The 15,618-nt window shown below is 39.6% G+C and overlaps 2 non-coding genes across 2 annotated transcripts; both read left to right on the plus strand.

Annotated features, from left to right (window-relative positions):
• Nucleotides 1–211: 211 nt before the first annotated feature.
• trnat-agu (transfer RNA threonine (anticodon AGU)) lies at nucleotides 212–285 on the plus strand. Its single transcript has one exon. It is a non-coding gene; the product is annotated as a tRNA-Thr (tRNA).
• Nucleotides 286–720: 435 nt separating this feature from the next.
• On the plus strand, nucleotides 721–794 carry trnat-ugu (transfer RNA threonine (anticodon UGU)). Its single transcript has one exon. It is a non-coding gene; the product is annotated as a tRNA-Thr (tRNA).
• Nucleotides 795–15,618: the final 14,824 nt, after the last annotated feature.

The raw sequence follows: 15,618 nt of genomic DNA on the forward strand, positions 1-15,618 counted from the left end.
AACAAACCTGGCAGCAGCAAACATGCACACCTGCACCTCCACACTCACTCCCAACAATCACAGCGGCAGACAGCAACAGTCGATAGTCGATGGATAGATGGATAGGTAGGTAGATAGATGGATGGATGGATGGACAGCAAGGCAAGCATCTGATTGACAGTGGTCCGTGATCTGCTGTTATGTTACTATCGGCAGCAGTAGCTGCAGCCTTGGCACCGTGGCTTAGTTGGTTAAAGCGCCTGTCTAGTAAACAGGAGGTCCTGGGTTCAGATCCCAGCGGTGCCTTAGGCGGGCTTTGTGTGCCCCTTGCGAAGCTTGCGCTTCCGCTTCGTCGACCATCAGTTTTAGCAAGATAGGCTTATCGTAAAGCCATCAGAGGACGTAATGAACCGGAAAGCCAACTGGACGGACGCCGGTTTGTAAAGAAGAACCAGAACCCAAAGGACACGCGCTACGCGCACCTAACGGCCAACGTCCAATTCCCATTGCCGCCCCTGCACAGTCGCAACAGGGAGCTTGTTGCTCCCGTCAACCTTACGTTTTCACCTCTGTGTGCTTCCTTTGTTGCAGCCTGCATCCAGGTTTTGTTTTGTTTTGTTTTGTTTTGTTTTGTTTTGTTTTGTTTTGTTTTGTTTTGTTTTGTTTTGTTTTGTTTTGTTTTGTTTTGTTTTGTTTTGTTCCTTACGCCTGAGTGTAGGCACTGGGGAACGGGAGAGTCCTGGCACCGTGGCTTAGTTGGTCAAAGCACCTGTCTTGTAAACAGGAAACCCTGGGTTCGACTCCCAGCAGTGCCTTGGTTTATGTTGGCCTAGGCAATGGAAAGGAAGTTTCTAAACGCTCCTTACATTTTTGCAAGATGGCCGTCCGCAGCAAGCAGCATAAGGTTACCGTAGCCGCAGTCTGACCGCCAGAAGTAGAAACAATAACAAGGGGCGGGGGAAAAAGTGGGCCGTCCCTGGGTGGATTCAAACCACCATCCTTTCAGTTAACAGCCGAACAAGCTGACCGATTGCGGCACAGAGACAGACGGAGGTGTTGTTGTTGCTGCAGTCATGCAGTTTCTTCACAGTTGCCAGAAATCATTTCCAGCACACGATTTTCTTTGTCGTAGAATGCAACATACGTGACCATTGGGGGAGCCATAGCAAGCTCTGAAATGACAAAGAATATACACTCAAGACATGAATAACACATGAATAACACAAGTGCACAACAGTTAACACACCAATAAAAGTGTTACCCAACTTCTTATTACCTTCTTCGTTGAGTCCATTTTCAAAATGGACCCAAACGTTGAGGTGATGCTGGCCTTAATGTGGTCCATGCGGCTGATGATGTCCCGACTGTATACAGACAGCAGCCACCTACTGGTGGGTACATCGATGGGCTCCGGAAGGTCCTGGCACACAAATGGGAAGAGGCTGGGACGGTCAACAAAGTCAGCGCACTCCCCCAGGTAGTGGGACAGGCGGTCCAGCCACTCCTCTCCGTGGTTCTCCTTCAGCTGCTTCGCCAGTCGGGTCGAGCTGTTCCCCAGGGTCCTCTCCCGCATCATACGTATGACACGAATGTCACACGCGTACCTTTGTATAGCATTAAAAAAGAGATTTGTATAAGTGATTCATTCCATGTCTTTTTCAAAATACCCTAAGAAGATTAATCATATTATGCATATTTTATTAGAATATTCAATATAAGGCCTGTAGATTGGAACTCACTTGCACGTCAGGATAAGCCAGAACATCCTGCTGTGGGGCAGGTCCAATAGTTCTACTTATACGTCCCTGACTAAACACATTCTGTACAATATATAAAATACTGAGGTTTCTGTGGTGCACGTATTTAGTGAAGGCTTTTTCAAGCTCATCGCTTTCACATGCCCTTTCCATAAGATCATCAATGATCAACATGTTTACTTTATCACAGGGCAGTAATTCATCATCATTAAATGTTTCAGGCAAGCCCTCTATAAAGTTAATAAAAGGGTATTTTAACTTCAGTTCTTTATAGAGCAGCTGCATGCAACTATAACACCAAACAATATTATCAGGCATGCATGATAATATATGGCTAGCATTGTCTAATAACTGTCTTATAAAAAAACTCTTGCCGCAGTTTGAGGGCCCTGACAGAATACATGAAAACGGCTGCTGCAGTCTAATATCCATTGTTCAATACCCGTAGGGCAAGGATGTAAGGTCTGGTCCCAGGACACGTTTATCATACACGACTTTCAGGGTCTTTTGCAGTGTTCTCGTCTCTAAGTGCCAGTCTCGCTTAACACGTACTATCCCCGGTTGCCACAGTGTAATGTCTTTTATTTCACCATTTGCACCAGCCTCCTTAAACGTATAGTCGAGTATCAAATCTTTTAGGCTATCGAAATTAATTTTCTCACTGTTAGCCGTGTTTAATGTGATACCCTTTACCTTGATAAAGGCTTTCCCTCCTGAGAGCTTATATCCATAGGATTTAGGTCCTGTAGCAACAAACTCTGTAATGTGCTGGTCTGGAGGCAGCTCACTTGTCAATTGACCCAGATAATCTCCTAACTCGGGGTCCCACTGTCCTGGCCTGCTTACATAAATGATTGAATCAGTGTCATAATACAAACAGCGATCTTGTAATGCATCCAGAAGAGAGTACAGTTCTAACCTAGCATAGGCGGTGGTGAAACTGGCGATACAAATATTTACATTTGAAAGCTGTGTGTAGTGCTCTTTTGTATGTTTCCAGGTGACACAAGCGCAGTCATCATCAATAAAATCACAAGACGAGACCTCGTGGTATGGGGCAAACACGTATTTTCATTATTCATCTCTAATATTGCAGCATCACCACCCCCGATCTGATTATCATTATTATTAGCTACCGATGCTAGTTTGTTAGATACATCCTGATCTATATATTCCTGAATTTCCAAGTTTACCGGATGGCCTCCCGTTTGGAGAGTGTGCAACAGTGTGCCACCCGGTTTGTCTTACTCAGGGCTTTTCTGGGCGCTGTGTTTTCCCTTTGTGTGACTGGTGGCTGTCTCCCCCGCTGTAGAACGGACCTCCCCTTATCAGCTTGATCGGATCTCTTCAGCTGTTTACCACTTGACACGCCTCTCAAGCAGGGCAATGCAGGCTGTGTCGCATTTTTAGCTACAGTGAGGGGAAAAAGTATTTTATCCCTTGCTGATTTTGTACATTTGCCCACTGACAAAGAAATGATCAGTCTAATTTTAATGATAGGTGTATTTTAACAGTGAGAGACAGAATAACAACAAAAGGATAAAATAAAAACACATTTCATAAAAAGTTATAAATTGATTTGCATGTTAATGAGGGAAATAAGTATTTGATCACCTATCAATCAGCAAGATTTCTGGCTCCCAGGTGTCTTTTATACAGGTAATGATCTGAGATTAGGAGCACTCTCTTAAAGGGAGTGCTCCTAATCTCAGCTTGTTACCTGTATAAAAGACACCTGTCCACAGAAGCAATCAATCAATCAGATTCCAAACTCTCCTTCATGGCCAAGACCAAAGAGCTGTCCAAGGATGTCAGGGACAAGATTGTAGACCTACACAAGGATGGAATGGGCTACAAGACCATCTCCAAACAGCTTGGTGAGAAGGTGACAACAGTTGGTGCGATTATTCGCAATTGGAAGAAACACAAAATAACTGTCAGTCTCCCTCGGTCTGGGGCTCCATGCAAGATCTCACCTCGTGGAGTTTCAATGATCATGAGAACGGTGAGGAATCAGCCCAGAACTACACGGGAGGATCTTGTTAATGATCTCAAGGCAGCTGGGACCATAGTCACCAAGAAAACAATTGGTAACACACTACGCCGTGAAGGACTGAAATCCTGCAGCGCCCGCAAGGTCCCCCTGCTCAAGAAAGCACATGTTCATTGGCAAACTTCAGACGGGCCTGTACATCTGAATGATTCAGAGGAGAACTGGGTGAAAGTGTTGTGGTCAGATGAGACCAAAATCGAGCTCTTTGCCATCAACTCAACTCGCCGTGTTTGGAGGAGGAGGAATGCTGCCTATGACCCCAAGAACACCATCCCCACCATCAAACATGGAAGTGGAAACATTATGCTTTGGGGGTGTTTTTCTGCTAAGGGGACAGGACAACTGCACCGCATCAAAGGGACGATGGAAGGGGCCATGTACCGTCAAATCTTGGGTGAGAACCTCCTTCCCTCAACCAGGGCATTGAAAATGGGTTGTGGATGGGTATTCCATCATGAGAATGACCCAAAACACACAGCCAAGGCAACAAAGGAGTGGCTCAAGAAGAACCTGGTGAAGCTGCCCAGATGTCTGATGAAGATGAGGGAGTTAGCACTGTTGATGAAGATGCAGGTGCGTCTAACACAAAATCAAGACGGTCGGAAGACAGGGACCCAAAAGAGGTAACACCGGTAACACCGGTGTTTACATGCTGTTAGGCCGTATGTGTGTATATATGAATTTCAATGCAAAGTGAATTTAAATGCATGTTTTCTTCTTTGTATGTTTACCAAAAGAGTGGTGTCAGCGCTCCTCCTCCGAGCCCCAGGGATGCTCTCCCAATATCTGATGAAGACGAAGGTGTCAACACTGGTGATGAGTCTGAAGATGATGACAAGGACCATGAACATGGCAGTGAGGATAAAACCTCAGACACTGATGGTGGAGTTGGACCATCAACGGAAAGAGAGGTAAATATAGAGGTCCTACAACTGTGTATAGTCTGTATATAGTGTACTTCTTTACTTACCAACAATCATTACAGTTTTAAGTGTTATTTTCTTTTCTCTTCATTAGAATAATGGAGTACCTGACACCAGTGATATTGATTCCTCTGTCAACTCTTTAAGACCCCGAACAAGATTGAACATTGCATGCTTCTGTTCTTGCCTTGCTAGAACCCACAAGAGTTTTGATTCAGGGAAGTTGCGAGATATACTTGTAAAAACTATGATGATCATGTAACACTAGTGATGACACACACCATAAAGGGCAGTTTTGCGCTAGTGTTACAACATTGTATAGGCCGTGAATTAGTTGATAAGTGTGAGGCCTGTCTGATAGGTGACCCCAGCTAAGCACAGCATCTCTGTCTAACTTTAGATCACGAGCAAGGGAGTGTCTGGAGTAGTGTCGCTCTTATATGTGACAAAATAAGTGTCACCCACTTGCTAAATGTTGTGTTAAGTGTTGCACGTGCCCTATGTGGGCTATGCATCACCAGACAAACTGAGAAAGAAGTGAAATCTCTTTTGCATAGCTTAGAAACATGCACTCTACCTTCGAGATGGTTTAGTGACTTGTTGGAAAGTGTAGATGATACAATTAGTTGAGAAGGTTATAAATAACAAGCCTTATAAGATGTTTTACAAACATGCATAAAATACTGTTTGTGTATGCTGTAAATTTTTTGTGCAATAAGACATTATATATATTTTTTTCAGAGAAAGAAAACTCCTGTTGCCGTGGGTTTACGTATACGTATGTTTGAGGAATCTCTGCTTGAAGATGCCATCCTCACTGTAATAGCTCAAGTTTGGTGATTTGTATGATACTGGTAATCCTAATGTGACATTGCTAGTTGAGGATATTGTGAAAATGCCCTCCCCAACATGCTCAAGAGAATGCTGTATAAAGATCCACGGCCCGGTGTACCTGCTTTTACAGCTGTTCAAAATGTTCTCCAGAGTTCTTTTGGAAACACCATCCCTATCATGACCAAGTCCAATTTCTACACTGTGCTAGACAAAACAGCAATGATCTGTGTTGCTGCCCTTGCAAATAAACAGGTTGAGGGTGTTGCTTGTGCAGTACAGTTCAGCTGTTTCTTCCTGTCTGCTGTAGCAGTTGGGCATGGGAGATCAATGGTCACCCGTGTCAGTATCTAAGCTCACTGTCTACTTCTGACCTGATACCATGTTGTCATGTTTAGATCGGTCACAATAAAAGACTGACATTGACACATATTTTACTGAGTCTTGTTTTTTTTTATTTTACTTAAACAGTTTCATAAAACATTATAACCTAATATATATATGTGTGTATTTAAAACTTGTATTTTTTAATTTACTAAAACAGTGTCATAAAACAATATAACCTTAAAAACACAGTTTATGCTATTAAACATTACACCTCCACACCAGCAGGGTGAGGTACCCTCGGACCCTCACCATGATGGATGTCACCCTAGCAAAATGGCTACCATCTTACCAGATGACCTATGACCTTACAAATGGCTGACATCCAAGATGGTTGATATCAACCAAGATGGCTGACATCCAATATGGCCGATATCATCCAAGATGGCTGACAAGGGAGGGTCAAAGGGTAACCCTGGGGGTGATGGGAAGAAGAGAGAAGTTCCGGTTCAAAGGTGGGGGTAACCGGAAGGTGAGGTGGGCCTTCCGGTCTATGGTATGTAAGGAGGGCGGGACTTCCGTCTGTCAAAATAGTAAGTGATGCCACCATCTTCACTACTCTGCTGCTCTTCAATTTGCAGTTACCTTCTCAAGCTTATTAGTTGCATACCTGGTATTTCATATAGTTATCACATAGATTTCTGATGTGTGCGTTATATATATTTACAGCTGGAAAAGCAAAGTATATCACTAAGGAGCAAATAGCTCCAATTCGTTTTTACTATTGCGCCTTACCGAGTATGTCCGTTTTTTTGGGTGTAGTTCACACAGTACACGTCTTATGTTCACCCTTTCAACTCTACTTTATAGAGCCCGCAATTCTGCACAGTTGAGTATATAACATGTTACCGTAAGTTACGATTTCAATGAGAGAAGAGCATGAAGTTATGCCCCCCGTTGCATCCTTAACATTAAACAGTAAGTCATGCACTCGTTGTGATCTCAGTTTGAAATTACTTTCAAATGAAAGCAAAAACCCACTGCTACAGATCCAGCAACGCTATTGCACTTGTACCACTGTCCATTTGCATGTATTTATTTTCTAAAACGTGTATTCATGTTTCTTATGAATCACATTTAATCCTATGTTTTAGTTTCATTTTCGTTTTCTCTTGCTTTTCTTCAAGGTTTCTCTACAGCTGAATAATCCCTCACTAGTTTGTGTACTTGTTGTAAAAAACAAACGAACAAGGAAACAAAAACAAATTTTATGCAGCTTAAAACTGCAGCAGCTTTTAAATCGTAGTTACCTTCTCAACCTTATTTTGTTTCTTACTTGATGTTTCATTTGTTTGTCACATTAATTACCGATGTGTTGTTTTATTTATACTTTCAGCTTGTAAAAGCTATGTTTTACATTCAGGGGGAAATAGCTCCAATTATTAATATTAAGCCCCTGACCGAGTATGTACGTTTTTTCGGGTGTAGCTCGCACAGTACACGTCTTATGTTTACCCTTTCAACTCTACTTTGTAGAGCCAGCGATTCTGCATTGTTCAGTATATAATATGTCACCATAATATACGATCTCACTGAGATAGAAGAGGACAAAATCGTGCCCCCGTGTTGCATCGTTAACATTAAACAGTAGTAATGCACTCGCGGTGGCACTCGATCTCAGATTGAAATGATTTTCAATTGAAAGCAATCATCCACTGCTACAGATTCGGAAAAGTCATTGCTGTTGCACCATTGTTCATTTTCCTGTGTGTATTTAAATATCTTGTATTGCTGTGTGTTGTTCATTACATTTAATTATTGTTTTTTGTTACACTTTCGGTTTGTCTCTGGTATTTTTTGACTATAGCTGAAAGAATTCCTGACTCATTTGTGTACTAAAACAAACCAAGCAAATAAAAATAAACTGTAAGCAGCTCATAACTGCTGCAGATTATACATTCGTAGTTACCTTCTAAACCTTATTTAGATGTTTATTTGATGTTTCATTTGGTTGTCACAATGATTAATGCTGTGTGCGTTATATATACTTACACCTGGAAAAGCAAAGTATATCACTAAGGGGCAAATAGCAGCAATTCGTTTTTACTAATGCACCTGACCGAGTATGTCAATTTTTTCGGGTATAGCTCACACAGGAAACTTCTCATGTTCATCCTTTCAACGTTACAGCAAAGACCAAGCGATTCTGCACAGTTCAGTATATAACATGTCACCATAAATTACGATTTCACTGAGAGAGAAGAGGACACCCCTCGAGTGAAGTCATTCACTCGTGGTGGCACTCGATTTCAGTTTGAAATGACTTTATATTCAAATTATATTTTTAGTTTCGCTTTAATTTTCTCTTGTACTTCTTCCCTGTTTCTCTACAGCTTAAACAATCCCTCAATATAAACACATCTCAGTTCACAGTATTTGTATTTGCATGCAGAAGTCTTTGTGTGTTTGAACGAATACTTTCCACTCTAATACTGTACTGTTGCAAGTGACTGATTGTGACTTAGGGCAGGATTAAATCAAAAATGTTTGCGCTGCGAGTCGCTTGCAGAAGCATTAGCAGCATGACTGCGAGTGGAAATTGCGCTGCTAAACTATCGTGGTATTAAATCTGACCCCATTTGCGCCGCAAAACGACCTTCTCTCAGCTCCTTTCTGGCACAATGAGAGAGAATAAAACACAACTTTCACACAGCCGCTACTACAACACTACACCACTATACTCAGTCGCGCTTTCATGTTTAGTTAGATGCTACTCTCGTCTAATTTTTAAAGTAACTCCCATGATGTACAGTTGTGTAGTTTGCTATTAGCGGCTGGTTAAAGTTGTAGTTAATCCCGCCCAACAATACATTGGGAGTGGTTACATTTTCGCTGCATTAAATCAAGAAAATATCTGCGAGAAAACACCCTGAAAATGCTCTCGCAGTCTAAAGCCTCTCGCGGTTAAGGCACAGTGAAGAGAAAGCGCAGCTCCGGCTTTATTCACAGTGCGGCTCTGTGTCAGTGAAATAACTGTGTACAATGCGATAATAATACATTAGATGTTGCGCCCAACATCTACATAAACGAAATGTTGCTTATTATTCGTGCACATAGAGAAAATATATATTTATATTGTTTTGTTCAGCAATGTGTCCGTGTTCGTTTTGTTTCGTTTTGGTTTCATTACTTGTTTATTCTGCTCTTGCTTTCTTCCTTTCATGTCTTAACAATTGATTCCTTCTTATCAGATCTTTCATGGGAAAAGTGCTACTATCAAGTGTATATACACTATCAAGTGTATATTACACCTCACTCGTACTCACTACAATGATGTATATTAAGCCTATACCCTATGTTACGGGGGTGTTTCCATGTTTGATACATTTGGATACACGGATTGAATGTGGATTGTGATTGATGCATTTTGTAGCTGATGTTGGACAGTACAGTATTTCTACAGTTCACGCATCTCTCTCTACAGGCTGCTCGGTGCTTCTCACTGACAGTTATAGGGGCTGGAAAACGGTGTTTCTACAGACGCATAATGGGGGGGAGTTTGGACGCTGTTCTCCGTTGCTTCGTACGTCTTTGATCGTAATATTTTTAGGGGGGCTGACAGAAAATGTAGGGGGGCTGGAGCCCCACTGAATAGGGTCTAGCGACGCCCGTGGGCTATATGTATATTTGGGAATGAAGGCGACTTTTAAGACACGAACACTACATCGAATTACACTGTCAGCAGCTGTATAATTGCTATTATGAATATGTACACAAAAAGGTAAAGCATCTGAAGATGTCTGGATGACATTTATAGAATATTGTTACAGGCATATATGGTTGTATAACTTGCAAGCCAGTACACATATAAGTGTGTGACGTTTAGGCACTGCACATTGGGTGCAAACCCCCCCCCCCCCCCCCACACACACATATATATATATATATATATATATATATATATATATATATATATATATACACATATATTCTAGAAAAATATGGAATAATCTGATCAATTATCTAGTAGCAGGTGGCCAACGTTATGCCTTTATCCTAGACACAGTAGCCTATATAACACGGAGATGATAATGATACACTACTGTACTGCTCTGCACCGTTACATTGACACACACACAAAGAAGGTTGCAATGTTAATAGCACTTGCCGCTAATTGGTCGATTTAATTGCCACAAGAACCCGTAAAACTATTCAATGTAATGTTTCGTAGGTTTCGAAGGGGAGAAATGGCCAATTTCATATATAAATAACACATATATATATATATATATATATATATATATATATATATATATATATATATATATATATATAACATTTACACAACAACATAATGAAACCTGTAATAATGTAGCATCAGTCAATCATTCATTACTAATCACATATCACACACGCATGACGCAATTGGATTGAATGAGCACCATATCGCCATCTATACAAGAGAAAGTGGACTATTATGACAATTAAAATTATAACGGCAGACATCGATGCCCGAAGGCGTGGAAGACGATGCCAGCCCTACACTTTCAGATCCATCGGAACTTTCTAGACCTTCCGATCACCTTTTAATAAGACATTATCGGTTTGATAGACACAGCATATCGTTATTATTATTATTATTATTATATGTGTTTATATTTTTATTGTCAATCTTACAAAACAGAGCAATACAACGTGCATATGACAAGTAAATGCTGATTTAAAGCGTCCCTGAATAAGAGACTTGCATTTTTCTGGTATTCATATATAACCGAAGATACCAGCATTGATCCACGGCTATAGATAACGCCTGGATAAGATTGTCTGCGAAGACATACAAAATTTAAAATACACAGCTGTCATCAAGAGCGGCTTTGTTTTTATTATTGTATTATTTTCTCCTACTCTTTTTTAGCCGCTACACAGTACAGGTTTGTAATTGTGTTTCAGCGGGTAGACTCATGCTTTCAATTTACAGCGTGGAGCTGTACCTTCAGGCGCTATCGTGGGGCTGGATAAAATTAAAACTTTGACCCACCCGCTAATAGCAAACTACACACCTGTACATCACAGCGGTTACATTTATGGTTAGAAGAAAGTGTCATCTTACTGAAAATGAAGCCGCAACTGAGTACAGTTGTGTAGTTTGCTATTAGCGGGCGGGTCACAGTTTTGATTTCTCTGCTTTATCGACGCATCGCTCTCCTCGCAGCACGTCCTGCTCTCGCGCCCTCGCTGTCACTCAGATTTCAGACACTGTGATTGGCTCGCGATTTCTCTCACGCGCCCGCCCACCCCAGAAACCCCGCCAGAAAATCCGGCTCCTCCCGCTCGCAGCTCCGCACATTTCAGATTTAATTCAGCGAGGAGCTGAGCTGCGAGATCCCCTCCTGTGACTCTTCTGGGACTTTTCGCGCTCGCAAACATTTTTGATTTAATCCTGCCCTTAGTCTTTTGCTGTTACAATGTACAAAGACAGAGTAGGTCCGTATTTTCGGGTGTAGCTCGCACAGTACACGTCTTATGTTTACCCTTTCAACTCTACTTTGTAGAGCCAGCGATTCTGCATTGTTCAGTATATAATATGTCACCATAATATACGATCTCACTGAGATAGAAGAGGACAAAATCGTGCCCCCGTGTTGCATCGTTAACATTAAACAGTAGTAATGCACTCGCGGTGGCACTCGATCTCAGATTGAAATGATTTTCAAATTAAAGCAATAACCCACCACTACAGATTCAGCAACGTCATTGCTGTTGTACCATTGTTCATATTCATGTATTTATTTTAATAACTTGTATTTTCGTGTTTTGTGAATCACTTTTAATTCTATGTTTTAGTTTCACTTTCGGTTTGTCTAGCTTTTCTCAACGGCTTTCTTTCTGAAACGATCCCTCACTATAACAAATCTCAGTTTATACTATTTGTATTTGCTTGCACAAGTGTCTGTGTGTTTAAACAGATACTTTCCATTGTAGTACTGTTGCAAGTGACTGATAGTTCTTAGTTTTTACGATGTGCATGCCAAAGATGGCGCCTGAATCTTGTTTTCTCAGTGAAAAATATGATATATGCTGCCACAAGTGGAGAGAGTGCATCATTACAGTAAAAAAAATGACTTTTTGTCTAAAACATTTGTTCATTGCGCCCATATTTCTTCACGTAGGAAGTTTTCTTATAGAATATTTGTAGAGAACAGTCCACAGATGCTGTATACCAAAGCACACATCAGCCAGTCAAATGGTCTATGAGGAGCTGAGGCTCAAGTGTTTTCAGCTTAATTGAAAATTGTGAGCACACAATGTGACTTATCATTTTTTTGATATATCCAAATCAAGTATTTACATAAGCACACTATGTAGAAAAAGTTTCATAACTCAACTCTTTACCATTCCTGATAAAACACTGTTTGAAAACTGTCCAATTTTTTGGACTACATTCAAGATGGCTGCCAAACCATGTGAAGTTAGGCCACCATATTGTATTTAAGTGACCATACCATAGCCCCTACACTCATACCATAGTTTGGTGAGTTTTCACCAAGCAGTTCAAAAGTTATAGGCATTTGAAAATATTCTGGCGGAAGAAAAGAAAAATAAATAAATAAATAAATAAATAATAATAATAATAATAATAATAATAATAATAATAATAAAAATCCTTACAACAACAATAGGCTTCCAGGCATCCTGGACCTGGAAGCGTAATAATAAATATATCTGCAAGCAGCAATGCAGGGGGCCAAATACACATCTACACAGTACTAACACAGTCTAATACATTCTAATGTACTTCAAACCTGCTATTTATGACACGTTATGCAATTTAAGCATTGCTTTAAGCATCTCGTTTCATCAATCGTATTGCCTTTAACAAATCTGATGGAGGATCTAGCCAAGGGCATGTGTACAGAATTCCACATCAATCGTACCTGCGGTTTCACAGTAGAAGACGTTTGAAAATTGTCCAAAATCTGTCACTTAAACCAATCTGGCAACCAGCCAGTGACAAATGACTTCCATATTACATATGGCAATGCTCTACACAGCTGTGTATCACTGTATGAAGTGTATTGTTTGTATAAGCTTTTGAAAATAACTGCAGAAACATTTTCATAATAATACTAATGAAATATATTCGTTGCAGACAACTATTGAGGCTTCCAGGTGATTCCAGTCAATAAATGTATGGTTTCACACCCCTAATAATATAAATCAGATGAAAGCAAATTTTGACAAAATCGGAAGAGTTTTCATGTTGAAGTTCCCCCTATTGTGGTCAAATATGTTGAAGTACAAGCCAGTATTAATCTCAAAAAGTCAACTACCCTGATTTGATTTCAATATATCATTTTTAATTAAATTAGTTTAATAATATAAATAGCTCTGGTATCATAATAAATGAGTAAACACTTTATTCTACAAGTCTCATTTGTGTACTTGTATAGCATAGAACTGCTGCAGCTTTTCAATTCGCAGTAATCATCCGAACCTCATTTAGTAGCTTAATTTCTGTTTCATTTGGTTGTCACATTGATTACCGATGTGCACGTTATATATAATTATGGCTTGTAAATGCAATGTTTTATACACTGTAAAAAATTAATCATGGGTCTTGTAATTTTCACTAAATGTTTTTACGTAATAATTAAAAATAATGTGTACATTTTATTAATGAAATTGTGGTTTAGTGTTTGATACAAAATATTGAGAAGATTTCACTAATAGAACCAAGAGATACATTTTCCTCTTTTATTTAAGGACATTTCTGCAATTTTAAGGCTTAAGAGAATTAGTTCAATTTTAGTTGTCTCATGTCAATGCCTATTCTGACGAGCTGATGAGTTGAAACAGGTGTCTTAAATTAACGAAATCCAATATTCCACAAAAAGTGTGACAGGTAAAATGTCTTTCTCTCTAGAGATCAGTATGGATTGAAAGGTTTGTTTGATGTTGGCTTGAGAAAGAATAGCCAAAAGAGAGAGAGAGAGAGATAGATAGATAGATAGATAGATAGATAGATAGATAGAATTAGATAAATAGACAGACAGACAGACAGACAGACAGACAGATAGATAGATAGATGGGCTTCTGGGTGTTTAAATTTGAATTTTGACAGTTGGAGTCTTGCTCATTGGTCCTCGTGTGCATTCAAAGTGCTGATTGGCTCGCAAATAGAACCTTATAGTACCAAGTTTGAGTTCAACTTTGTAGACAGAACCTTTTTGTTTTCTAAATAAAAAGTCCAAAAATGTACACAACTTAAAAAAAAGACACATAATGTAAATAAGTTGTCACAGAATAAGAATATGTGAATAACTCAATTTTGTCAAAAATGTCAGATAGATCCTTATAATTCCAAGGGGACGAACTTGAACAATACTTTTTTTCAATTAAATTGTCTAAAACTACTGTGAAAATATTTAATACAAATAAGACTTTTGTCAGCCACTATATTAAAAAAGGTAACACTTTATTTTGGTGGTCCACTTTAGAAATTAAGTAACTTTGCAACTACATGTTAACATAATCTATTAACCCTAACCTAACAGTTTACTTGCAGTCTACTAATACTTTAATGAGAGTAGTTACTTACAGTTAGTAGAATGTCTAAAGTGGACCATCGAAATAGTGTAACCAAAAAAAAAAATGTAGGTTATATCTTTCAGTCCTCAAACCCAAAAGGTGTGATGTAAGGCAGAGTGTAATCTCATTTATATGTAACAGAGACCAGCTAGTAAGAACTGTGTGAGTAAACCTCACTCCACTTGGCCTCAAGAGGTGCCCCAGTGACTGATGCTAGAGGCTATGATCTTTAGCGTCCTTGTTAGTCCACCCACCTCCTTTTCTTTGCATATGTCCCAGGGCAGTTCCGAGACACGGGAAGAAATAATTGATAAGGTATTCTTTATAATTGGGAAAACAACATTTCATCCAGACATGAAGGTACTGGTACCAAGGACACAGCACACATTGTACTGATAAGAATGTGATATATATATATTTTCAGTTCGTTACCTAAGGAATGTCCACGGGAGTAAACTTTCTTTATCTGCCACACAGATAAGTCTGAGCTGAGAAATAAGAACAAAGAAACCCTCATAAGACCAAGATTAACTAGTATCTTACTGGAAAGCAATTTACCCCAACAATCAGAATAAGTAAACTGAAAATTAGAATTCATGTGGGGGCTGTTTTACATTCTGAATGCACTATATTCCTCATGTAAACATGGTTAATTTGCAGTTTTCCCCCCTACACTGGTGTCACCAAATGTAATTTTTTTTTTTAACTTGAATACTCCCTCTGTCATTGGTGAAACTATATTTGAGCTTGTTATTTTGACAGTCTGTGTGGTCCACTGAAACATATTTTTTTGTTTTAGTGTTTACAAAGACATTTAGAATTTTAAGCTGTTATAAGAAAAATGTTTCAAAATGTTTGTTTACAACCATACAAAAATCAACTTTATAATTATGGACAGATATATAATGATAGAGAGACAGACAAGATAAAAATACTTATTTAATGGTTGTTTTACAGACAATACAGATGTGCAGCAAGATCTCCTGCCGCAAATAATGAAAATTGCCATCTGCAAGAGGGATGATTAGGAGGACGTCAGCATAATCTTGGAGGGGGTGCAAGTCATGGCTGGCTTGGAAAATCTGTCTAGAGCCTGTGCTGTTTTTCTTGGACTGACGTATGCACTAAACCTCACCTACTCGAAAGAACTGAGGCACACATT

This window comes from Amia ocellicauda, chromosome 2 (genome assembly GCF_036373705.1).
Source record: "Amia ocellicauda isolate fAmiCal2 chromosome 2, fAmiCal2.hap1, whole genome shotgun sequence".
NCBI lineage: Eukaryota > Metazoa > Chordata > Actinopteri > Amiiformes > Amiidae > Amia > Amia ocellicauda.